Here is a 12731-nt window from a genome sequence, read left to right as displayed (position 1 = left end):
TCCATGACTCGGAAACTAAGCAATAAATGTATTGCCCTGTAACACCCCTCAAAATTTTCCCCTAAGATTCGGACCTTTCTTGTACACGGGTAGGGTCAACCGTATTTATTTCGAGGTATGTGCTTGAGTTAAGTCGAGTCCCTGAGAAATTGAAGAGTGTTGGAGGTGATGTGGGGTCACAGAGGACCCCTAGGACCAAGCTAAGTCCAAAAGATTCATCGTGGTTAAGTTTTAGGATGAGTTCGTGTATAGGGTCGACTTCTAATGACCCTATCTTTTGAAAGACGACAATCTGGGTGGCCCACGACCTACCAAATTAACGGTCGTCGAGTCTTCTTTCCAACGCCACCAAGAATGTAAATTTTGGAGTTCGGAGTCGAAAGATATGGCGATCCTAAGATGAACGAGCACAACAGAGATTTTCAGGCCTGGGGTTCAACTACTGGAAATCTGGGCTTGGCGCTATAGTGGCGCGATGCGCCACTATCGCGCCAGGAACATGCCTCAGTAGTTTGGCCCCTGGCGCGACGCGCCGCTAAAAGTTGTGCAGGGTTTTTCAGGCCAATTTTCCAGAACCCAGAAATTTTGGCCTTGGTGCTGTAAGGGCGCGACGCGCCACTATCGCGCCAGAAACATGCCTCAGTAGTTTGGTCTCTGGCGCAGCGCGCCACTGCGAGGTGTGCAGGTTTTAAGCGTAATTGGCCTGGCGCTGCAATGGCGCGACGTGCCACTATCGCGCCAGGTGCATTTTTAGCCTATTTTCAGAAATTTTGAGGAGGGGTAATTTGGGAACTTACCCAAATTATATATGTATCACCCTAGACCATTTTGGGATCATATTATTGTAGCCTCTCTCTCTCTAAAAAGCCCTAGGAGCCTCTCTCTCTCTCTTCTTCTTCTTCTCCATTTCCAACAAAAAAAGTCCAAGAGCTTCAAGATTTGAGTCCTCCATTTGAAGACCCAACCAAAAGGTTTTCTTCAAGTCTTCACTAAGGTATGTAAGGCTAACCTAAAATATGGATTGAGTTCTTCCATATGCCCATAGATGTGTTGAATAGGAGTTGTGAAAGAGTTGCACCTTCTAGAAAGGGTTTTCTTGAAAGTTTTTCCTAAACTATGGAATATTTTTAGATACAAATGGTTGATTGATGATTTTAATGACTTGAGTTTCTAAATAGTTATTTTTCATATTATTAACTACAAATGTATCCTTGTATATAGATTTATAGGTATTGACGATATTCTTGAGTTGAGTTTTGTTGAGAGTATGGGTTCATGTTTCATTCACATGAACCCAAGATGAGATTTCTTGTCATAAATGTCTTGAGGTTAAGATGGATAGTTGTGTGTATATATATGTATTGATTGGAATGAAAAAGAATGAATTGATTAGTTAAGAATGTCCCTTTGCTTCTATAAAATGAACATAGGACAAAAATAAAGATTTTTGGAGTAGATGTTTGATGATTGATGTGATGATGATACTTGACAATGATGTGATGATAATGTTTGATGATGATGTAAATGATAATATATGATGATGATGTGATGATGATGTTTTGATGACGATGTGAGTGATGATGTGAATGGTGCTTATTTAATATATGTAGAATGGTTGACGAAGAGGTATATTGATGAGGATGTTATGTGAGGAAGTGGATTGGAGTCTAATGTGATTTTGTGGTATGTGATGTGCATAATTTGAGTTGATTGGAGTCTTAGGAATATTTTGAAAATAAATAATCTTTTGAGGAGGAGCTTTAAATAAATTATTTGTGAACCTTTTTGCATAAACTACTTATACACTATTTTGAGTCTAAAGAATTATTAGTTTCATCTTTGATTTAGAAAGGAGTTTAAGTATGAGTTGAGTATGAGGAGCCTTTAAATGAGTTGAGTATTTTTACATTAAAGTATCTATTTTGAGTTTGAGTTGAGGAGTTGAAATTATATTTTAATGTACATAATATTTTCTGCATTCATTGAGTTGAGATTGTATAAATTTTTAAAGAGAAGAGTTTGATGATTTGAGATGAGTCGATTTGAAAGAAGGTCCAATGAGGCTTGATTGAGTTGAAATGAGAACAGAGTTGATGAGGTGGCAATGTACCACATGAAACTAGCTGTGAGGGCTTGTTTGAGATGATTGGAGGAGTTTTATGAGCATGGAGTCATGGGAGGAGTATCGAGCACCGAATTGGGCAAGAGTATAGTCCATACTCAAACCCAATACCTGTGTTGCCAAACGTAGGGGGGATTGAACCGTTAAAGTCAGATGCTTCCCCGAGAGTTTTGTCCTAACATTATAGGACTTGGTTGGATTGGATCCATGATTGGTTGATTCGTTCATACCCTGGCAAGGTATGAACGGACGCGGCAACAACGTCGGTTTGTTGTACTTTCACTGGCTCATAAGTGATGGTTGTCGGTTAAGAGAAACTCCCATTTAGGTCTTGATAGTACTCTGAGTCAGTTGAGTTGAGTGAGTTGCTATATGCTTATGAGTTAGTCCTGTCTAAACTATTTCTTGTTAGACTTAGGACACTTGAGTGAGTTGTTACATATTTATTGAGTTGAGTCCTTTGAGTTGAATTGTGAAACGTTGCATAATTTAATTTGCATATTTACTGAGTTGAGTCCTTTGAGCTGATTATTGAGTTGAATGTTGAGTAGATTGTATGTGGTCGGATTGGAGTAGATGAATTGTGATTGGATTGAATAGAATGGTATGTGACTAGATTGGATCTGATTATTGAGTTGATTGTTGAGCTGAGTGTATATAATCAGATTGTACATGATTGAAAGGGATCGAATTGTAAATGATTTGATTGAACTGTATTATACATAATTGGATTGGATTGTATGGTATATGATTGGTCTCTGTCTAAACTGTATCCTTACTTTAGATTTACGATGCTTTATTTGAGTCCCTCTTATCTTGCTGATTTGAGATATGTGGACCGACGTTATTCTTCCTCGAGGTATGTTTCATTCTGCTCTTTTACATACCAGTACATTCCACGTACTGACGCCATTTGGCCTGCATCGTTTCATGATGCAGAGACAGGTTTATGAGATCGTCAATAGGAGCATCATTGGGGATCTATTGGCACTCAGCGTATTGGTGAGTCCTCCCCTACATTCGGAGGACACCGTTTGTGTATTCTTACCTCGAGTTAGCCCTTTTTATTTTATTTGAGGTAGCCATGAACATGTCATTGGCACCAATTAGATAGTAGTGATAGAGGCTTCATAGACTAGATAGTGATGCGTCGATTGAGTATTTCTTTTCTTAAATTATTCTCGTCAATTATTTATAATGACAGATATTAGAGTTGATTTGTTGGCCCATGGTCTTTATTCTTTGAGTTGGATGGGTGATTTGAGTTGCCCGCTAAATTATTCTTTATTTTTAAATTTTCCGCTGAATGAATGAATGAACGGATGTGTGATCAGGCTATGTGGTTCGCTTGGGAGCCAGAAATGGTTTCTTAGTGCCGGTTACGTCTAGGGTACCCTCCCGGGGCGTGACATGCCCACTATACCAACTACCTCTAGTTGACATAGACTTCAAGCTAGTTGGTGAGTCCTCCTTGTTTCCAGAGGATACCGCAGTTATCTTTTCAGCTTTAAGTTAGTTTTCCTTTATTTTAATTTGTGGTAGCCATGAACCTGTCATTGGCACCTCTTATATTGTTGATAGAGGCTTCATAGACTAGAGTGTGGATGATGCTGAATTGTTTCGTTGTGACTAGTTTTATTTTTATTAGTTGTTGAATGGAGATGTGGTTGGCCTTTGGCCTTATTATGAATAGTATTCTTATGATTTGAGTCTTCCGCTGATAGAATGTGACTGAATGAAAATGTGATTGGACCAAGTGGTTCGCTTGAAGGCCAGAAATGGTTTTCGAGTGCCGCCACGTCTGGGGTACCCTTCTGGAGCGTACAAAATAATAGGAATAAGCAAGAGGAAAAAATGTTTACAGGCATAAAATCCTGAAAAAATGTTGAATTGAAGTGACTTTGTTTGAGTAACATATCTATTAGGAGGCCCTTTATACTTTACTAGGATGAAATCCTTGATCATGATTGCAACCATTCTTGATTCAACAATGGGAAGGCCCAATAAAATAGGACATAAAATTACCGTGTAGGATGTCACATTGGACAAATGTGTCTATTTGTTCAACTGTATACAAGTATAAGTGTCTACTTGTGCACACTCAAAGTTAGAGGCATAAATATTAGTTGAGGCCAAATTAAAGTTCACGTTTATGTATTATGCTTATATAATAATAATGATGATGATGATGATGAGAGAAAATACATCAAAACCCCTTCGAACTTGGCAGCATAACTTACTTTATCACTTTAACTACACGGGCGTTTAAATACTCCCTTATCAACTTTAAGTGAATTAAATATCACCCTAAAGGGTGACGTAGCAGAGAGAGTGACTGCACTCTCCTTAACGTGAGTGAAGACATTTTTTTTTTAAAAAAAATTATAAAATCATACCCATGACATTTTTTATAGGTCATATATAATTAATATTTTAATTATTATTTTCTTGATATATTAACTTTTATTAAAATATGTAAATTTTCTTAGTGGCCATAATTTTTTTAAATGTTTTTCTTTCTTTATTCTTCCCCAATATAGCTTCTTCTCCATAAAAACATCATTTTTTCTCCATCTTCATCTTTAACTCTACCATACCATTTGGCATACCCATCATCGAAATATCAATTACATGTTTGCTTTGAAATTTCAATTTCTCAAATTCGCCATTGATGAACATCTTGGCGAGAAATTAAAATACATTAATGGTGATTTATTTTTAGAGGAAGAAAACCTTCATTCTTATTTGCTTATCTCATTTTGAGGGAAAAGAGAGAAAGGAAGAGGATAAGGAAAAATGGGTGGGGGGGGGGGGGGGGAAGAGAAAGAAGAAGGAAGAAGAATAGTGAAGGACAAAAATGGCGAAGAAGGAAGACGAAAGAAGTGAGGGGTTGGTGGGGGTTGGGCGGGGTTTGGAGGAAAAATAAAAATGGGTCATTTTTATATTTTGATTTTAAAAAAAATATATTTTTAATTAATTAATTAAGATAAATTAATTAAAGAAGTGTTAAAGAATAAATAAAAAGAAATAAATAAAATTAATGACGTGGTGCTTACATGGCGATGATGTGACATGTGAGAGTGATTTTATGATCTCATGGTGATATTTAATTCATTTCAAAGTTGTTAAGGAGACATTTAAACACCCGTGTAGTTAAAGTACTAAAGTAAGTTATGCTGCCAAATTTGGAAGTTTTTTTTTGATGTATTATCCTAATGATGATGATGATGATGATAATAATAATAATAATAATAATTGTGTAATGACTTTTACTATCACCCTTGAGTTAATTTATGAGCAGATACCACAATCCACTTTTTGTTCCCTCCTGCATCTGCACTGCATCTGAGGGTTCAACGTGTCTGAGAAGAAGGTTAAAAACATATTGTTATTTTGTAATATGGCCATGCTTGGGATGCCTATTTACAGCTTTTTGAGTTGGTGTGTAGTAACACATTTCTAGATTATGGATTCACAAAGCTCAAGGCTGCACGTAGATATCAACAAAATATACTTCATCCGTTCATTTTTACTTGTCACTGAACTAAAATAGAGGTAAAATTAAGAGATAATTTATCACTTAGTTTCTAATTTTTCCTTGTTATTAACTATGATCATTTTCGAAAACATTAAATTTATCACTTCATTCCAAATTTGTATTGATTTTATGAATTTTTAAGACAATTACAAAATATGAATTAGAATTATTGAATTTTGACCAACTCATAACTAATGCACTAAATCTTTTTAGAGAATATTGTCTTGGATATAAGTTCGGTATTATTTATTTCGCAAAGTAAACCTTTACTCTTAATATTAAAAATAAAATATAATAACAGCATACTCAGTATAGCCACACATGTATGAGAGGATAGTGTGAATGCAGATTTGACCAGTTTATCTTTACCTTAAAAGTGATATAGAGAGCTTGTTTTCAATAGACTATTAAAAATAAAAATACAAGACAAAAATAATTTGCTAGCCACATGTTATATCTTATAAGACATAAGTTCACTTTTATATCATTCATGTAAGCCATTTGTTATAGTACAGTGAAAATACACTTGAAGAAATGTAGGATGAAAATACAATTAAAAAATGTACTTGTTAATGTATGATTTTACACAAACAAAAAATCATCATTTAGAAAGAAATAAAAAGCACTTTAGAACAGTTGAAATAGAACATTGAATTTTTTTCTTGCGACAAAAAAAAACAATTTCTAGTGGAGTAGAAATGACTGTGGAATTGGTGGATGAACAATCGAGTTATTTATAGCTTGAAGAACCAAATGTAACTTACTCTAAGAATATATCTTTCTTTAACTATTATTTTCTGAATTTAAGTGATGCACTTCTCTTTTTTGTCCCAAAAAAAATGTTGCTTCTTTATATGTAGAAATAATTTAATTTTAAAATTTTATTGATCATAATTAAATTGTATGTCATAATTAAAACATTAAATTTATCACTTCATTCCAAATTTGTATTGATTTTATGAATTTTTAAGACAATTACAAAATATGAATTAGAATTATTGAATTTTGACCAACTCATAATTAAATTGTATGTCAGGCATCTATTCATTCCGTGTAAACATGCTGATAAGTTTTTACCATTGAAATTCACACAAAAAATTATTCAATTTCAGAGCCATTTCAAAGCAGAACTCTTCTCAACTAGTATTCAAGAATCAAGAACTGATTTTTCTATATCAATTTCAGTCATCTGCACTTCTATATCAACTAGTATTCAAGAATCAAGAACTGAATTTGCATTTCTATAACATTTGTTATCTGCTGAGAAGTTAGTATTTCTTTTCGATTGATTTTTCCAGCAGTGCATCTTTGATATTTGTCTTAAACTTTGTTGTTTTTTCTTTAATAGGTGAAAACATGTCTATTACACATTGGTTCTTAAGAAACGATTTAGTTGAAAGGCCTCCTTCTGATTACATCCATTGTGGTACGTGCATAAATAGAGTTGCACTTGTCGCAGATTACATTCATAATGTAAGGATTTCTCACTCTCTCTGCATTATTTCTTGCTATCGATTTGTGGACTACAGACATTTTCTTTGATATTTCAATTAATTTGTTCTGAATTGTTCTATTCATTTAGAAAAAACTATGTTGTATCTTTTGATGAAATCTTTCATAAAGACAATATGTATGATTCAATTCCTTAATTTCTACAGCGATTTGTATCATGAATTAAGCACTTCTCCGTTATTCCTTATTATGCTCATTTTCTTGTACTCTTGTACGCTTTGCAGTTTCAGCCTGGAGGGATCTTTAAAAGAAAGTAAGTACCGTGATTTCATGCAATTCGATATTACATATGATTTCAGCAACTTGAGATTTGTTATTTGCCTACATTTTTTTCTGCATATATGTATTATTGCATACGCTACAACCCTTTGTATGTATGCAGGTTTAATGTTGAAGTATCAGACGACGTGAATAATCATGAAACACTATATATGAAAGTACTATAGCCAATGTTTACTGTGTCGAGTGTAGAAAGATGCTTGGGTGGAAATTCGTAAGATACTAATATTTAAGGGCATTTTGTTTTCATGAACAAGAAGATTTGTTGCTTTTTTTAAAAAAAAAATTATATCTCCAGATTACAGTTGACGAACCGGACATGTATGTTAGAGAAGGAAGATTCTTTATGAATTTGTAAGTTTCTAATTACAAATTTGCAAATTGAGAGTGTACACATAACCTGTATGACTTGTAAGGGTTAATACAAATGAGTATTTTGTGGCAGGTACAAGCTTACTTTATGGAATGATGTACCGTTGATTCGTTTAAACGAGGAACAAAATGGAAATGTTACTGATCAAGCTGGAGACACAACTGATCAAGACGGAGACACTACTGATCAAGATGGAGAGTCTACTGATCAAGATGGAGACACTACTGATCAAGATGGAGATACTAATGAACAGGTTCCTGATGAACAAGATTTAGGCGCTAATGAACAAAATGCTGATCAAGATGAAGATGCTGATGAACAGGTTCCTAGTGAACAAGATTTACGCGCTAATGAGCAAAATGCTGATCAAGATTTAGGCACTAATGGGCAAAATGCTGATCAAGATGGAGATGCTAATGAACAGGTTCCTAATGAACAAGATTTAGGCGCTAATGAGCAAAATGTTGATCAAGATGGAGACGCTAATCAGTACAATGTTTTAAATTTCTTGATACATATCATCTGTCAAAATGCTTATCAAGATGGAGGCGGTAATGAACAGAATCATAATCAAGATGGAGGTGCTCCAATGAACTGAATTAAGATGTAGACCAACTGGGTGATGGATTAAGTGTGAAGTGTATGGTTTTGATGATAGAACCGTGAACCAGGTCCCTGATGATGAAACAGAAGCAACAGTACAAATAATACATTATTATATATGACAGCTGAAATATATTATTGCATTGGACGGCTGAAAGAAAATCATTGAAAAAGGAAAAAGCAGGACTGGGACATGAGTCCAATTCAAAAGAGGAAAAGAAATTATTTATGGAATTAATTTATGAAGAGGAGACGGTATCCTTATTCGACTAAAGCAAGGAGAAAGTATGTGTTATATATATAAAGCAAAAAAGGTAGGGTCAAAACCACCTTTTTGCAAAAACTGAATTGGCGAATCAAAACAGCAAAGAGGAGAAAATTTATCTTGATCTAAAGCTATTGCCGAAATTGTTACCAAGTTGTAATAGTTTCTAGGGTGTGATTCAAAGTTGAGTGTTTGTGAGAGTGTGACAAGAAGCGAGTTTGACTTCTTGGAGAGTAGACGAAATAGTTTGAGAAGACTATTGAGGTGAGGTACTAAAGTTAGTCTCTTAGATTGCTAAGTTGTAATCTGAAACTTTGCTCTTGTTATAAATAAAGTAAATCTGAAAAGCCTACGAGCTGTAGGGTGTGAGGTTTTGCTACCTTGAGCAAGGAGCTTTTTACACGATAAACAACTGTTTCTGTGGATATTGTTTTATTGTGCTATTATAATCTAAGAATCAGGTTCTTGGATTCTTTCATTAAGTAATGATGAAAATGCAGACATTCTGTTGATATTCTGTTGATGAAGATGCAGCATGCCTACTCATGCTGATATTCTGCTAATGCAAAATGCTATAATCCATAATTGTGTGATATTCTGTTTTCCATTTTTGTTTTGAGATTGCAGTACATATTATTACTTCAGGTTGGAATAAACCAATTGACACTGAACTTTTTACATGTTTGTGCTCGGGTACTACCGTTCTCTATAATCGACTGGTTAAAAGTTACTACTGGATTACTTATTTCCTTAGATTTTGCTTGAGAGTAAATACTACTAGACCGAATAACATTAACATCGGGTGGACGTGGTACCAATTCCCACGTCTTATTTTTAATAAGAGCATCAAATTCATCAGTCATAGCCATTTTCCAATTGGGGTCACGAAGAGCAGACACGGGGTTACGGGGCAGCGGTGATTTTGACACTGACGTATGGAGATTGTGATGTTTCTTTGGTTTAAAAATACCATGCATGCTACGAGTAACAGGTCTACTAGGTGGGCTTGGAAGAAGGCTAGGATGATTAGAAAATGATGATGGAGAAGGCGTTGGGCCTGAAGCACAAGGCCCAGTGGTTTGAGGCGAGTTGGGTCCTTATATGTGACTATCTGGGCGAGCAAGGTTGGGCTGTGTTGAGCTAGTAGTAGTGGGTGTAGTATCATGGGCAATAGGAGTAGTGTTTGGGCAAACAGAAATGGGCCCCTTGCTAAGAGGAGCAACTGTTGGGCTAGAAGATGAAAGGAAATGATGGACCAAGTAAGGTGTAAGACCATCATCTAAGAAGCCGTAGGAGTCTCTTTGTGGAGTGTAATTTTGTAAATGGAAATTGTGTCTCATCAAAGATAACATGACGACTAATGATGATTTTTCGAGAGGAAAGATCAAAACACTTGTACCCATGATGATTAGAAGGGTAACCCAAAAACACACATGGTGTAGAACGGGGTTGAAGTTTGTTTATGGTAGTAGAAGGGAAAAGAGGAAAACATAAACACCCAAAAATCCGAAGATGAGAATAAGACGGGTCCTTTTGATACAGAAGCCAAAGTGGAGATTGATAATTCAATTGCTTATGAGGAAGAATATTGAGAAGGTAAGTTGCCATTTGTAATGCATGGTGCCAAAAGGAGGGAGGTAAAGAAGCATGCGCAAGTAAAGTACGAACAACATGGTTAATCAGACGAATTTTCCTTTCGGCTTTTCCATTTTGAGGAGAAGTATGAGAACAGGACAATCGAAAAGAAAGACCATGCTTTTTACAAAAATCCCAAAAAGGTCCATTATCAAATTCCCGACCATTATCACATTGGATGTTCTTAATTTCCCGTTCAAATTGAGTTCGGATGAATGTTCAAAAATTTAATATGGTGGAATAAGCATCGGATTTTTTAGATAATGGAAAGGTCCATAAAATTTAGAAAACATCAATAATATATAATACCGATGACCAGTAGAACTCAGAACAGGTGATGTCCAAAGATCAGTATGAACAATATCAAATGGCATAATAATAGTAGAATTTGAAGTAACAAATGGCAATTTAATATGTTTCCCAAGAGGACATGAATGACAAATACTAGAATTTCCAGATTTATTACATTCAATAAATTTATTCTTCCTAAGAGAACTCAAGATATGCGCTCCCGGGTGGCCCAAACGGTCATGCCATAAGGAGGGAGCTAAAGCCGCAAATGTAGAATGGGAAGTGACATGTGGCTTGGTGATGGGATAGAGTGCGCCCCGACTCTCACACCTCATTAGACACATCCCCGTCTGTAAATCCTTCACAGAAAACCCAAATGGATCAAAGTCAATTGAAACAGAATTATCAATTGTGAACTTCCTAAATGACACTAGATTTTTGATAAGATGGGGGAATGAAGAACATTTTTAAGAGACAAGGGAGACTCTAATTTAGTATGACCATACCCACGAATTGGAATAGATTGACCATTACCAACAGTTATACCACGATTATTGCTCAAATTAAAATAAGACGTGCGATTACCTTGTCTGAATGTCATATGAGAAGTGGCGCCGGTGTCCATGTACCAGTTTGCATCCGGAGGAGTAATATCGAGGGTGTGCATTGCAGCCTCGATATCTGTTGGAAGAGGAGCTGTAGCCGAGTAAGCTTGTTGAGGACGGGCCCCAAGAATTCCAGGTTATGGCTGTTGGCGCTGCTACCGGAAATTCATGTTGGGCCTGGCCCATGTTCCAGTAGGAAGTGGACATGGGGTTACAACCTACTGCATCCATGGCCATGGTATCCACTGCTGCCCATAGGTTCACTGATTAGGGAGGGGGGTTGTTGCTGGCCACCATTGCGGTTGTTGTTGCCACCGCCCTTTCCCCCACCACCCGAGCCACCGCTGGAGTTGCCTTTCCCTTTGCCCCCACCGGAATTTCTATTATTACTAGAGTTTCCATGACTTTGAGGCCGTTTACCACCTGAATTATGGCGTTGTGAGGACGATTGATCAACAAAGTCATGAGAATTGTCCGAATCATGAGCAACCATAGCAGAATATGTGTTTTGAGTCGTCTTCTTGAGACCAGCCTCTTCAAGAACAAGCATCAACTGGGGCAAAGGATCGCTTTGACGGATGAGTGTGGCCAAACCATTATATGGCTCAGTGAGGCTGGACACCAATTGGAGAACCAGTCGGTTATTTTCCACCGGAAAGCCTACATTCTTGAGTTGATCCGACAAGGACTTGAGATGTTGGCAATATGCGGAGACATTGGGAAATTGCTCCAGTTCAGTGTGTGTGAAATCGTACTCAAGTGTGACGGCGCGGGAGTGTTTGTTATCTTGGAATATATCACGCAGCCTATTCCAAGCCTCCATCGCCATGGTGTCGGGTTCAAGAATTGTATGTAGCAAATCTTGAGAGATAGTGGCATAGATCCATTGGAGTACCGTGGCATCGAGGGTGACCCACAGTTCCATCTCCTCCTCTGTCTTAGGGGGCTTCTCTTTGCCTTTTGCCGGAGGAATAATATGGTTTATGACTTTGTGAGATCGTGCGTGAATTTTGAAGAGTTTCGCCTACGTCGTATATTGAACGTTCTCCATCTCAAGGGTGATGGAAACAAGATTCTTGATGTTAGAACAACAAGAGCAGGGTGAAAGGATGATTTGGACTCAGCCATGGAGAAGAGAAAATAAGAAAGAAAGAAAAAAATGCAACAGGAAGAAGAAGAAGGGCGGTTGCGAAAGAGTGAGGATTCTCTGATACCATGAAAGAAGTATTCTCCTCTGCTCATTCCTTAAGCATAATTAGCTTATATACAAGATTACAAGCGTAAAGTTAGGCTAAGGATCCAAACTGATTAACTATAATTAAGGGCTAATTATATCGCTAAATATACACCTAACAAATATAACGACAATACAAAATCAGAATATATTATCATATATTCTAACAAATTGATAGGTTGAACTTTTTTTTTTAGTGAAAGGCAAAATAGTCAATCAACTTTTAATGGATATTTCTATAATTTAACTTTTGACTTAGTGTCATTGACTCATT

This window comes from Solanum dulcamara, chromosome 8 (genome assembly GCF_947179165.1).
Source record: "Solanum dulcamara chromosome 8, daSolDulc1.2, whole genome shotgun sequence".
Classification (NCBI taxonomy): Eukaryota; Viridiplantae; Streptophyta; class Magnoliopsida; order Solanales; family Solanaceae; genus Solanum; species Solanum dulcamara.
Note: the sequence above shows the minus strand (reverse complement) of the source record.